We start from the raw sequence: 14,789 nt of genomic DNA, 5'->3' as shown, positions 1-14,789 counted from the left end.
TTTCTCTGTGTCTCAGTACTTTTGGGGCTGGAATATTTCCTCATGGCTGGGGCAGACGGTGACTTTCTAACACATACTGGAATTGCTCATTTTGACCCAAAGGGTGATGGAAGCACTGTAAATGTGAAGTGGAAGGCATGGCTGGAAGAATTTGAATCCTACGCCGACAGTCGTGGCCTATTTCTAGAACCGGTACAGTTGAACAAAAAGCGCAGAGAAGGGCGTTACTTCTTTTCACTGCGGGACCCGCAGTTCAGGAAACATTTAAGACACTTTTGAATACTGAAAGAAAGGATGAGTACCGGAAAGCAGTAGATGCATTAAATGCACACTATGTAGTGACATCGAATGCTACATTTCAACGCCATTTGTTTCGGAGAACGAGACAAGAAGATGACCAGACAATTGCTCAGTGCGTGACGAGACTACGCCAGCTAGCTGTTGGATGCAATTACATGCCAGGTGATTTGGACAACCAATTATTGGATCAAGTCGTACAGCACTGTAGATCAGATAAACTCAGAAGACGTCTACTGGAAAGAGGGAATGAGTTGGAACTCACCAATGCTTTAGCCATTGCTGCTGCATTAGAGGCTGTTGAAGGGCAATTTCATACCATGACCCTGAAAGACAACTCAAGCCAGCAAATTAAGAGGCTCTCACATCGCCATAACCAGCCAAGATATACGTCGACACAGGACGTGGAGTGTTAGCGATGTGGAAACTGAGGTCACTTTGGAAAAGATCCATATTGCCCGGCCAAAGGCAAAGTTTGCAGAAAGTGTGGAGGTAAGGACCACTTTGCAAAGAAGTGCAAAAGCAAGTTCAATGCAGACCAGAGGAGGAAGAGTACAACTTCCAAAGGCAAAGCCTGGGGGAAAGGAAAGTATCCTGGAAAGAAAGACACCATTCGCCAGATAGACGGTGACGATGATGATACCCAGGAGGAACAGAGTTGTTACCAATTTACGTTGAATGAAATACATCATGAGAAGGTCCCAGTGATCATTGGTGGAGTGACAGTGCAGAGTTTATGGTCATAGAAGAGAGGGGAGAACCATTGCTGAGTAAAAGCACAGCGCAAGACCTGGCAATACTTCATATTGGAGCTTGTGTCAATTCAATTCAGTCATACGAGGATATGAAGCAAGAATTCCCCGCAGTCTTCCAAGGAGTAGGAAAGCTGAAAGGTCGACAATTGAAGCTAGCGGTAGATGAAACGGTCAAACCCAAGGCACAACCAATGCGCCGAACTCTGTTTGGACTTCGTTGGAAAGTCGAAGCCAAAATTAAAGAATTGATCGAACAAGACATTATTGAACCGGTGGAACATTCGACACAATGGGTCAGTCCCGTAGTGATTGTGCCCAAACCAAAGGGTGACATAAGACTATGTGTTGACTTGAGAATGGCCAATGAAGCTATAGTTCGAGAATGACACCCTATACCAACAGTGGAGGAAATACTTCAAGAACTAACTACCAGCAAGGATTTCTCAAAAATTGATCTGAAATGGGGCTATCATCAATTAGAGCTGGATCCAGGTTCCCGAGATATAACAACATTTGTGACTCACTGTGGATTGTATCGTTACAAGAGACTATCATTTGGAATTAATGCAGCTTTGGAGATCTACCAGTATGAAATCCATCAAGTGATTCAAGGCATTCCTGGAGTTGCCAACATTTCTGACGACATCATAGTCCATGCACCAACGAAGGAAGAGCATGACAAACGGTTGAGGCGTGTACTATCTAGACTACAGGAGGCAGGCCTTACCGTGAATGGAAACAAGTGCCAGTTTGGTGTGTCAGAAATGGACTTCATGGGACACAGACTTACACGGGAAGGACTAAACCCCGCAGAGGCCAAGGTGAAAGCTATTGCATAGGCACGTGCACCTCAGAACGCAACAGAGGTGAGGAGTTTCCTGGGATTGGTCAATTTTTGTGCAAAGTTCATTCCTAATTTCGCTACAGTGGCAGAACCACTAAGGAAACTAACCAGGAAAGGTGTACCATTTCATTTTGGATCTGAGCAGAAGAAAGCGTTCACAGTGCTGAAGCAACGCCTGACAGATGCAAAAACTCTTGGATATTACGATCCGGCGGCATCAACCAAAGTCATAGCGGATGCCAGCCCGGTTGGTTTAGGAGCCGTGTTGGTCCAGATGCATGATGGAGGACCAAGAATCATTGCCTATGCCAGCAGATCGTTATCAGATGTGGAAAGAAAATACTCTCAGACAGAGAAAGAAGCACTCGGACTTGCATGGGCCTGTGAGAGGTTCCATGCATATTTATACGGCATTGAATTTGAACTCATCACAGATCATAAGCCATTAGAGGTGATCTATGCACCTAGATCCAAACCATGTGCCAGAATAGAAAGATGGGTACTCAGACTACAACCCTACAAATATAAAGTAATCCACATTGCAGGGAAAGCAAACATTGCTGATCCGCTGTCCAGATTGGTGACGGATGGTGGTCCACAATCCAAGTCAGAATTTGGAACAGAAACAGAGAGCTTTTTACGCTTCGTAGCTATTCAGTCGACACCGAAAGCTGTGACTACGAAGGAAGTCGAGAGAGAATCCGAAAGTGATCCAGAACTCATGGAAGTAAGAGAATGCATACAGAGTGGACAATGGGACAAGTGTACTCACAAGGCTTACATTCCCATTAGAGACAAACTTTGTTGCATCGGACAGTGTGTATTAAGAGGTTGCAGATTGGTGATACCGCAAAGATTGAGACCGAAGATCGTATCCTTAGCGCATGAAGGACACCTAGGTATTGTTGGTACCAAGCAAAACCTCAGGACCAAGGTATGGTGGCCAGGTTGTGATAAAGACGCAGAGAAATTTGTTAAAACTTGTCACGGATGTCAAATCAAAAGTAGGAGTAATCCGCCAGAACCGATCCGGAGTACGCAACTCCCGACAGGACCATGGATCGACGTAGCTGTTGATTTTCTTGGACCTTTACCGACGGGTGAATCAATTATGGTAGTGATAGATTACTACAGCAGATACTATGAGTACGTGGTGTTGAAGTCCACAACCACTGAAAAAACAATACAAGCATTAGCAGAGATATTCGCAAGATATGGATTACCTGTTACATTATACTCTGACAATGGTCCACAATTCATTTCAGAGACATTTGCGGAATACATGAGGACCACAGGTATCCACCATCATAAAGTAACTCCGAAATGGCCGCAAGCCAACGGAGAAGTAGAGAGACAAAATCAGTCCATTGAAAAACGATTGAGGATTGCACACGCAGAAGGACAAAATTAGCGAGAAGCATTGCTATCTTATGTGGCTGCCTATCGAGCAACGCCTCATGCAACCACTGGAAAAAGTCCTGCAGAAGCACTTCTTGGGAGAAAAATCCGCACAAAAATGCCAGAAATAAAGGAAATCCGAGACGACCAGGAGATGAGGGACCACGATGCTGAAAAGAAAGGTGCAGCAAAGCTGTACACAGATTCGAAATGTGGAGCCAAGTACTCAGACATCATGCCAGGAGATAATGTTCTAGTGAGGCATGAAACTGGTGGTAAGCTAGACACACCTTATTACCATCAACCCTATACTGTCGTATCCAGAAGTGGCAGTATGGTGACAGTCAAGTCTCCGACTGGAGTCCTGTATAAGAGAAATGTATCAGGTGTAAAAAGGTACCAGTCCAGAGATACATTGAGCGAAGAGGTTGAAAGGCCAATACGAGATGCTGAAACTGAGAGACCTGATGATGTTCCAGAGGCAGTTACCAGCACTCCTGATGAAGTGACTAGAGCGCCAGAAACACCCGAAGCCGTGGCGAGCAGTATTTACGACGCTGAGAGTGAACAACCGAGAAGCGACGACAATATCGCAGGCAGGCCGAAACGAAACCGGAAAGTGCCCAAACGATACGAAGACTTTGTGCCATAGTTTTAATAAGAACTTTGGGACAGTATTTAATTTTATATCATAAAGTGCATGTATGAGTGCCGTAGGAAGTAAACTTTATGTAGTTGAGTTATAGTATTACCATTAGTTACGATGTTTGTATGTTTCCGAGGGATATCGGTAAGTGAAGGTAAAGTTTATTTCTGATTAAAGGAGGGATGTCATGATAATGAATATGTATGAGATGTACCGGAAGTCACGTGGTATGAGAGAGAGATAAGAGCACAAGCAGGAGAACAAAGGAAACTGGAGAATAAAGACTCAGAGAAGTTTACCTGATAAAACTTGTGTTTGATGTTTTATTAACTTCACATTTCGGGCCACAAATGTGACAATCCTATTTGCCAATATTTTAGTGATTATTTTATAATCCACATTCCACAATGAGATGAGTTTATATGATGATTTCAAAGGGTTTCTATCTTTTTTTGGTATCACAGTAATTATTGCTGTTGAGAATGATTCTGCAAGAGTATACATTATTGATGCTTGGTCAAGCACTTACGTAAAAATAAGAATCAATAAGATGGGAAACCAACTTCTCCTGGTGCTTTATTACTTCGTAAGAACTCATTGATTTTTTCACTTCTAATTGTATAAATTTAGCACTTAATTCTGTTTGTTCCACCATGGTTCAGTCTTCTTCTTCTTCTTCTTTCTTTCTTCTTTCTTTGGCTTGGCTTCGCAGACAAAGATTTATGGAGGGGTAAATGTCCACGTCAGCTGCAGGCCCGTTTGTGGCTGACAAGTCCGATGCGGGACAGGCAGACTCGGTTGCAGTGGTTGCAGGGGAAAATTGGTTGGTTGGGTTGGATGTTGGGTTTTTCCTCCTTTGTCTTTTGTCAGTGAGGTGGGCTCTGCGGTCTTCTTCAAAGGAGGTTGCTGCCCACCGAACTGTGAGGCGCCAAGATGCACGGTTTGAGGCGAGATCAGCCCACTGGCGGTGATCAATGTGGCAGGCACCAAGAGATTTCTTTAGGCAGTCCTTGTACCTCTTCTTTGGTGCACCTCTGACAAGATGGCCAGTGGAGAGCTCGCCATATAACACAATCTTGGGGAGGCGATGGTCCTCCATTCTGGAGACAAAACCTACCCAGCGCAGTTGGATCTTCAACAGCATTGATTCGATGCTGTTGGCCTCTGCCATCCCGAGTACTTCGATGTTAGGGATGAAGTCGCTCCAATGAATGTTGAGGATGGAGCGGAGACAACGCTGGTGGAAGCGTTCTAGGAGCCGTAGGTGATGCCGGTAGAGAACCCATGATTCAGAGCCGAAGAGGAGTGTGGGTATGACAATGGCTCTGTATACGCTTATCATTGTGCGGTTTTTCAGTTGGTTGTTTTTTAGACTCTTTTGTGTCATCTAGGTAAATGCATCTGAAAGAGGTTCCTATCTATTTTATTCTCAACTTGTAAAAACTCTGAACTATATAATTTAGAATAAAATTCCTTAAACAATTCATTTATTTCTTGAAGTTTGTAACTAACGACATTTAAATAATTTTAATTGCATTAATCGTTCTTGATACCTGTTCTGCTTTCAATTGCCATGCAAGTACTTTATGTGATCTTTCACCTGAGTGATAGTATCTCTGTTTAGTTCTTGTGATTGCCTTTTCTGTTCCATAGATCTGTAATGTGTTATATTGTAGTTTGTTTTATTGATTAATTGTCTATGTTTACCCTCAGATCTTGTTGTTTGAAGATCTTCTTCCAAGACTGTTATTTCTTGTTCTAATTGATCTACCTCTTTCATATAATCCTTGTTAATTTTTGATGTAAAACCTATAGTTTTACCACTCAAATATGATTTCAAACCATCCCATATTACAAATTTGTCATTCACAGAGTTCATATTTGTATCACAAAAGAGTTGTATTTGCTGTCTTTGAAATCAGTTCTTTTTTAATAATGATGAATTTAATCTCCATCTATAAACTGATTTCTTTTTGTCTGGCATTCTGATCATCATCAATAAAGGTGACTGATCAGATAAAAATCTTGCTTTATATTCTGCATCTAATATCCAACAGTGTAGCTGTGCTAAGGTTAGAAATAAATCAATTCTAGAATAAGTCATGCATATTTGAATAAAAAGAATAATCTCTTTCTCTAGGATTAACTCTTCTCCATGCATCTATTAAATTCAAATCTCTCATCAATACCAATGTAGCTTTTGCTGCTTTAGATCTTGATACTCCTCTAGCATCTATCTAAAACTAGATCTATACAAAAATTAAAATATCCTCCTATAAAAATATTCTCATGTGCCACTGCTAAGATCAGAAAAGTGTCTATAAATTTTTCATAATCCACATTTGGTGCATAGAGATTTAAAAGAGTCCATAATTCTGAATATATTTGACAATGCATCATCACATATCTCCCTGCTGGATCTATTGCTAAATTTTGTATTTCAGCTGGAAGATTTTTTCTCACCAAGATTGCCACTCATCTTGCCTTAGAATTAAATGATGAATTTCTTTTTAACTTCAAATATTTTTTCTCAACTAAATGTGTTTCTAATAGAAAAGCCAAGTTTACTCACATTTTCTTAATATGTGCTAATACCACTTTCTTTTCACTCTTCTGTTTAACTCATTAATGTTAACATTTAAAAATTTTACTATTTCACTCATCTTGCTAATCCACTCCTTCCTCCACCTCTGCCTGCGGTCCCTCCTCCCTTGGCTCTCTAATTCAATATCCAATGTATTGGTGTGTACTCCCTCAGGCAATCCAAATAAAAAAGAAAGTTAAGTTTACTTTTAAAGCATTGAAATCACTACATTTATGACTATATATAAACCATAGAATACCACCCCTTCCCCCTGCCAGTATGTGTTGGTTAAATAGCCAACACTAACTTCTTCTATGTTACAGGTTGAGACCAGAGTCACATTTACCTACTTGATACAGTAAGAGTTAGAGACCCATCTCCTCCCAACCCCCTTGGTATTTTAATCTCAAAATATTTTAGTCTGCAATCATATATTGAGTAGCAGATCCTCTTCTAGGAAGGACGCTTAGAAACCAGATTGTTTTCTTACAAGCAATAAATACATGGGCAACATTACAAATATAACATTTGTAGAATGGGACTTAAAGGGAATTTAAATTCCAGCCCTAATATGTCCTGTTCATTATCGTTCTGGATTACTTGTCCAACATCATGGAACCATAGAACACTACAGCACACAAAACAGGCTTTTGGCCCTTCTAGTTTGTGCTGAACCATTTTTCTGCCCAGTCGCACTGACCTGCACTCAGTCCATAGTCCTCCATACTCCTCCCATCCATGTATCTGTCCAAAATATTCTTAAATGTTAAAATTGAGCCCACATTCACCACTTCAGCCGACAGCTCATTCCACACTCTCACACTGTGTGAAGAAGTCCCCCCTCATGTTCCTCTAAACTTTTCCCCTTTCACCCTTAACCTATGTCCTCTAGTTTGTATCTCATCTAACATGAAAAAAGCCTATTTGCATTTACACTATCGAAAGCCCTTATAATTTTGTATACCTCTATCAAATCTCCCCTCATTCTTCTATGCTCCAGGGAATAAAGTCCAAACCTGTTTAACCTTTCCCTTTAACTCAGTTCCTGAAGTAAATCTTCTCTGCATTCTTTCAATCTTCTTCATATCTTTCCTGTCATTAGATGACCAAAACTGCACGTAATACTACAAACTTAGCCTCACCCAATGTCTTTTCCAACTTTATCATAACATTCAAACTCCTATACTCAACACTTTGATTTATGATGGCCAATATGCCAAAAGCTGTCTTTATGACTCAATCTACCCATTGCACCACATTCAGGGAATTATGTATTTGTATTCCCAGATCCCTCTGTTCTACCACACTCCTCAGTACCCTACCATTTATCGTATATGTCCTTTCTCAGTTTGTCCTTCCAAAATGCAAGATCTCACACTTGTCTGCATTAAATTCTATCTGTCATTTTTCAGTCCATTATTCCATCTGGTCTAGATCCCTCTGCAAGCTTTGAAAATCTTCTTTGCTGTCTACAGCACCTCTAATTTTAAACCCCATTTACACAGATGTGAATTACCCCAAATATCACATTAATTGGCATGTGAACGACCCATTTTTAAAGCTCGGTTGGGTCGTTCACACTGAACCAAGAAAAGCCAGGTCAGTGCAACCTTTTACATAGTAACCCAGCATCCAGGAGCAAAAGGAGGCAGGACTTGCAGCATTACAGCATTGATGTCCTGTGTGATATGTAACATGCTCCGGGCAGTGACCTCATCCCGACCTTGTTCCTGCTGTTTCAAGTTTGAATCTCCTGCTGGTAATTCGCATGCATTCATTGCCTTCGACTGTCCTGGACCCAGGAAGGTGGATGCTTTTTAGTTGGGATAATGTGAACTATTTTGTTACTGCGTAAGAATATACCGTTCTCACTGTAGTAACTATAGCACACCACTGTGGGGCGTATATAAGTGTGTGTGAACTGTTCCCTGAGATGGTGGAGTCTCTTCTGTTATTTGAATCTTGCATCTCTAAGTTATTTAAGAAGCCTCCCAAGTAACTCCAGAGACAACATGTTGGCAGCAGTGTAAGAGAACAGGAATAAAGCCATACAATTGATTGTAAGTCACTGAAATATGAAGGGGAAGAGAAAAAGCATTACTGAAAAAAAATGGCTGGAACAACTGCAGTTCACCCAGTGATGGATGGGGCGGCTGAAGACATTGTTGAATTGTTTAAAAGGTTTTAGCAGAAGTGCAATTTACCATTCAAAAGCTATTTTAAAAATACAACAGCAGAGGAGAAGGTCAGTTATGTACTTCTCTGGAGCGACTCCTTGACTCACTTAATAGCTGGGAGCTTAACAGAGGTAGAGAAAAATGATCCAGAGCAGATATTTGCGAAGTTTGCTTCTCACCTTGAACCCAGGTCTAATCATAGAATTAAATGCTATAAATTTCAAGGTTTAATGCAAGAGCCTGATGAAACTGTTGATAACTTCCTCACTCGACTAAAAATTGTTGCAGCAAAATGCAGATTTAAGGATATAGAGGAAAGATTAGTTGATCAACTAATATGGGAGAGTGCCCATCCCAAAGTGCAAAAGTCTCTTAAGATAGTTTGAAGCTAGCCGAAGCTATCGACGCAGCCAGAGCCACCAAAGCCTCGAGGATGCAAATGAAATCCCTATCTATGCAGACCCACCCACAGCAAAGAGAAGGAAGGGTTGATGCTATAAAGAACACAAACAGAAAAGTGCAAACACCCAAGACTTGCAGGGAGTGCAGAAGTCAACACTCTTTCGATTACCAAAATAAACGCCTTGCGAACGGTTCTGAATGTAGAGCCTATGATAAAGCAAACCACTTGGCGAAGAATTGCAAGTCTGGTATGAAGAAAACAGTAATACCAGTGAAGAAAAAGACAAGAAGAAGATCCACCACATAAAAGGAAACAACAATGAGGACTCTGACACCCAGATAATGGACATAGAATCCATACATCTTCACGAGATGTCGTGTGAGATAAAGAAGGAAGCGAGTTGCACACAAGGATCCAAATACAGAGGACAATCCAGAAAAAGCCAATGTTATTTAATCGAAAGGTGAAGCTGGATACTGGATCACAAAGCAACATCCTTCCATTCAGACTCTACCGCCAGATGTTCCCAGGAACATAATAAAAGGGTATCCAAAAGACGGCACATTGGAAACAGCAAATATCATGTTAATGGCCTATGGTGGACCCATGATCAGGCAGATAGGGAGAGCTAAGATCTATGGCTGCCATAAGGGAAAGAACATCCTCTGCACATTCTGTGTGGTAGATGCAGACGGACCTGAATGGGTGCCGGGAGTTGCAATTGGTCTCTGTCAATTATGAGATCCAGATGAAGAAGATATTCAAAAGGATCAACAGAGACACTCCATTGGAGAACCGACTTCCAGTCACAAACAAGGCTGAGCTCGTGAACATGTACCTGGAATGCTTTGATAATTTAGTTGGATGCTTTGGAGACTTTGAAAATCACATCACCATAGATAGATTCAAACTGCAAACCAGTCGTCCATGCTCCAAGGAAAGCAGCTTGAGAAGAAGCTGGAGCAAGAACTAAAGGACTTATAAAGGATGCAAGTCATAGCAAAAGTCTGGGTAAATTCCATAGTGGTCAAAGAAAAATCAAATGGTCGCTTGAGAATATGTCTGGACCTTAAAGACTTAAATCAAGCAACAAAAAGGGGTCAATACCCAACACCGACACTAGAAGACATCGCAGTGGAACCAGCAGTATCCAAAATCTTCAGCAAAGCTAGATGCTAAGAATAGATACTGGAATGTGAATCTAGATGAGGAATCAACACTACTAACAATGTTCAATACTTCATTTTATCGTTACAAGCTTCTGCGACTACCTTTCGGCCTAAAGGTGAAACAGCAGAAGATCGATGAGATCTACAGAGAGTGTAAAGGTGCCATTGGCATTGCGGACGACATCCAGGTTTTTGGCAGAGATGGAAAAGTTCATGATCTTCATCTACATGAGGCCATGTCTTGGGTAAACTTGTACCTCTCACTTTGTTCATTTTAAATTGGTCACAGTGTTTGAGCTACCGAAAGAAAACAGAGACACACGCCGAGAGTACTTCAGTTTATACAAATCTTTATTACTAAATCTAAAGCTGATTTCAAACTACAATATGCAAGCCCTTTCCAATTATACTTATCAACGCCTGGACTGGTCCCAACTGCCGAAGCGAGGCAACGACCGCACAATTGTAGTAGGTTGTCTGGCATCGGTAGCAGCTTCTCCACCTCCCCCAACCAGGACGTTGGTTGGACTCTAGAAGTTTTTCTTCTTGCTGAGAGATGTTTCCACCCCTCAGAGAGTCTCAAACTTCAGCAGTGGAACCAAGGCTTGTATTACCCAAAAATTGTTTACTCATAGCTTATCTCTTTGAATAAATGATTTACTTATCTTCAAGGTCTCCTGACAGTCTGCGACCAACAAAAGACAACTGCATCTCTGGGCCCCATGATGGAATTTAGATTATGTCTTCTGATTCACATGTATACATTCTTGCATAAGCTGGTCTAAATCCTCCATTATAGGCCAATGGAGAGAATAAGAGGGGCTGAAATTAAACTTAATGCAGACAAATGCATTATAAAAGAGAAGGAATGCCAATTCTTTGGAATCCTGTACGCTCCTGATGGGGTAGAGCCAAGCCCAGAGAAAGTTAAAGCCACTGGCGAGATTGAGACCCCAAGGGACAATAAAGAACTCAAACGTTTCTTTGGGTTGGTCCAATACATGAGTTCCTTCATACCCCATAGGTCAGACTACACAGCAAACATCAGAGAGTTGCTGAAGGAAGACGTGGAATTTCAGTGGTCACCATCACAACAGAGAAGTTTTGACCAGCTCAAAGAAATCATATGCAGAGAAGTGGAGATAAGATATTATGTTAGAGAAAAATCCCTCATTCTGGAAGTAGATGCATCTAACAGAGGCCTTGGTGAGGCATTGGTACAAGAAGGAAAACCAATAGCTTTTCCCTCAAAAGCACTAACAACAACAGAGACCAGATGTGCCAACATTGAGAGAGCTGTTGGCGGTCGAATACGGATGCAAAAAGTTTCACGTTTCTGTATGGAAGAAAGTTTATAGTGGAAAGAGATCATCACCCACTGGAACACATCCAGAGAAAGAACCTAAACAAGGCAGCAGCTAGACTGCAGAGATTACTTCTATAACTATAATGCTTCAACTTCGACAAAATACATACCAGGCAAAGAGATGGTGCTTACTGATACGACTTTCCCCAAATGAAAGATATGAAATGGAAGACATGGGGATCAAGATACATCATCTCGTCAGTGTGACCAGTAATATATTAAGCCAGATCAGAGAAGAAACCAGTAAGGATGAGGTGTTGCAAATGCTTTCTCAAAAGTAATACAAGGATGGCCAGAGAGGATACAGTGGATACAGCCTTCAATACATCAATAGTGGTCTATCAGAGATGATATATCATTGGAGAATGGTGTTCTGCTGGCTGGATCAAGGCTGAATATATCTGAAACAAGGCAGAAAAAGATTCTCCAGAAAATACATGAAGGTCACATGGGAATGGAGAAATGCAAACTCAGAGCGAAGTCAGCCGTGTACTGGTCTGGTATATACAAAGACATCAAAAATATGGTGGCTACATTTCAAATGTGCTAAAAGTACAGAAAGACACAACAAAAAGAAGATTTCCACAGAAGTACCTACCAGGCTATGGCACACAGTGGGAGCAAACTTGTTCGTCGAGAAGCAAGAGTGGTATTTAATAGTAACCTTTTACTACTTGAAGTGTCCATTCGTCAAAAGGGTGAAAGACCTGAGAGCGTCAACTATCACCTCAGAAATGAGAGTGCTCCTTTCTGAGCAAGGAATACCTGAGCAAGTAATATATGACAATGGAACATAGTTCTCATCACAAGAATTCAGAAAACTAGCTGCAGAATATGGGTTTGATGTCATTACATCATCCCCATTCTACCACAAAGGTCAAGGGTTCATTGAAAGACAAGTGCAAACTGTGAAATGCACACTAGTTAAGTGTCGTGAAACAAAAGACCCAGACCTAGCTCTTCTAACATTATGAGCAACACCTTTATGGGCTGACATGAAGTCCCTAGCAGAATCTTTAAATGGTAGGAGATGTGAAACAACTGCCAAGCAAAATACACCCTCCAGAAGACCAGGAAGAAACCAGAAGAAGACTGGCTGACACACAAGAAGAAGGACGTCAGCATTATAACGAACATGCACAAACATTTCCAGAACTCTTCTGAGGGCAGAATGTGCATATTCAAGAGCTGATGTTGAAAATTTGGACCCCAGCAAAGGTCATCAGAAAAGCTGAGGTCATACATTGTTGAGACAGGCACTGGCAATCAGCTGAGGAGGAATAGAATTCACATCCAGCCAACACAAGATGTGATGAAGCAGAAAGCTTTAATATCAGCAAAGTCTGCAACACCAATATCAAATGAGGTATTAAGTGAAGAGACCAGAACCACTAATACCGAAACATCAATACAGCAGTTGTCAGGTGGAGCACAACAAGCTAAATCACCTACATGTGTAATGATCTCAGTCAAATTCACAAGATGGCAAAGCAACAAACAGTCGCCAGTGCAGTATCGATAAGAACTATTTTAAAATAGTTGTATAAATAAACTAGTGTACAAATTCAGTTACTTAAGTTGCATTGAAAAGAAAGAAATAAAGAACAGTAAATTTTTCTTTATCTTGAGAAGGAGGAATGTTATATAGTCAGGATAATGTGAACTATTTTGTAACCATGTAAGAATACACCCTTCTCACTGTAGTAACTGCAGTGCATCACTGTGGGACATTTTATATGTATATGTGTGTGAACAGTTGCCTGAGATGGTGGAAGGCATCAGTAAGTAAAGTCTCTTCTGTTATTTGAATCTTGCATCTCAAAGTTATTTAAGAAGCCTCCCAAATAACTCCAGAGATATAACAGTGGGTAAGCCTTTTAGACAGGAACCAATGTGAAACACATTGGCTCTGATTCTACCTACCTTAACAGGTAATACACAGGATGAAAATTACCCCTATCCTGCATTCATTGCATTCACACAGGGAAATGAAGCGGGTAAAAGTGGTTAATTCCCATCTTTTAATGGCTGTGTAAAAGTGCCATCTGCCACCTTGCTGATTCAGTTTGTCACGTTATCATCCAGATCATTGATATGGATGACAAACAACAATGGTCCCAGCACCGATCCCTGAAGCACGCCACTAATCACAGTGTGAGAAGCATCTAAAAGACTTACCCACTGTTATATCTCTGGAGTTATTTTGGAGGCTTCTTAAATAACTTTGAGACGCAAGATTCAAATAACAGAAGAGACTTTACTAACTGATGCCTTCCACCATCTGTTCACACATATATACATATAAAACGTCCCACAGTGATGCATCACTACTCTCTGGCTTCTCCTGTATAGCCAATGTCGAATCCACTTATCCGAACATAACCACTGTATCCCCTTTACACAGACATGGTTAAATGGGAAGGGATAATCTTTTAAGCACCACAATTTGAAACATATTCCAACTCTATTAACAGATTGGCTGAGCCTCCTTTTGGGCTGGCATCTGATCTTTGTTATAAACTAAGCTGCAGCACATCTGGTTAATGCTTGCAATGTTCTGTTGTCTCGTCCCTTTCAAGTACCCCAGTAACCTGGCCTTGTTCTTTGCAGAGTTTGATTTATTCAGACATGCCAGCACATTGTGTGATGATGTAAACTTCACTGGATGTGCCAATAACAGTTTGAACTGTCCTAATTGTTAGAACATGCCCACCACCACATTGCAAATCACAGCCACACTTCCAACTCACTCAAAATGAATTCTCCTATCACCATGGTCACATCATATTCTCACTGCTTCCTTCAGGCAGAAGGTACAAAAGCCTGAAAACCAGCACCTCCAGGCACAATAACTTTTTTTTTTCCCCAACAGCTATCAGGATCTTGAACCTACCATTGATAGACTGATCAGGGACTGCTCTGACACCACAAAAGAACTGTCTGCACTATTGTAATGTCACATTTTTCTCTTGCACTGTGGTAACTGAATATTTATTATTCACATATTATTCTTCAATCCTTGAGGAAAGGCTCAGGCCTGAAACATTGGTTATATATCTTTACCTCCAGTGGATGCAACAAGACAGGCTGAGTACCTCCAGCAATTCTGTGCTCTCGCATATTTATTATCTATCCCTCTTTTGTACTGAA

Source organism: Narcine bancroftii, chromosome 8 (genome assembly GCF_036971445.1).
Source record: "Narcine bancroftii isolate sNarBan1 chromosome 8, sNarBan1.hap1, whole genome shotgun sequence".
NCBI classification, from domain to species: domain Eukaryota; kingdom Metazoa; phylum Chordata; class Chondrichthyes; order Torpediniformes; family Narcinidae; genus Narcine; species Narcine bancroftii.
The sequence above is the reverse complement of the archived record's forward strand: the minus strand, read 5'-3'. Positions refer to the sequence as shown.